The 656-nt window shown below is 34.3% G+C and overlaps 1 protein-coding gene across 1 annotated transcript in view; it reads right to left on the reverse strand.

Moving 5' to 3' along the window:
* KDM5B (lysine (K)-specific demethylase 5B) overlaps positions 1-656 on the reverse strand; it is a 76,371-nt gene that overhangs the window by 45,444 nt on the left and 30,271 nt on the right. The gene's annotated exons all lie outside the window — the stretch shown is intronic.

Below are 656 nucleotides of genomic sequence, written 5' to 3' on the forward strand. Positions count from 1 at the left end.
AAAAAAACCTGTCCATCATCTAAATTAATCCCCTTTATGTACTCTATGAACTTTCTATTTGAGACACAAAAGTATGTGTGATTAGGGAAATACTAATTGAGCTGAATCATATAAATTGTATTAAGCAGATGGTCAGAAATTCAGATACTATAAATGTGTTCCCTATCTCCCAAGATAGTCTCAATGGTTCCATCATCTATGGTCAGCTTGGTTCTGCATGAACTTTGGAGACTTAAGGCAAAATCAAGCCCAGTATCTTTTTAAAATATACATGAAGAGCTTTATTATTTTGTTACAAAACACACACATGGTATATCGGTTTTGAATGTAATGCTATCACATACAGACTCTAATTTTAACCTTTACTTGAGAAACTGGGATTTAGAGATGATTAATATCATCACACCATAATCACATCATTCCACAGAGACAGAGCAATCCCTTAAGACATTTAGAAAACAGGATGATGCAAGATTGAGGCCTTTGTTCCATTGTATAGTACGTCAACTTTTTTCAAGTTTCCCAAAACTTAACTTAGGCTCTAGTTCACCCTTAGGCAACAATTCCTTCATTATACACCACTGTTTTTTTTTTTTAACTGTATGTTCTTCAATTCTCCTTTCCCCGAAGAACTGTCAAAAATCAGAAACAGGGGC

The sequence above is a fragment of the Propithecus coquereli genome, unplaced genomic scaffold (assembly GCF_000956105.1).
Source record: "Propithecus coquereli isolate 6110/MARCELLA unplaced genomic scaffold, Pcoq_1.0 Scaffold491, whole genome shotgun sequence".
Lineage (NCBI taxonomy): Eukaryota > Metazoa > Chordata > Mammalia > Primates > Indriidae > Propithecus > Propithecus coquereli.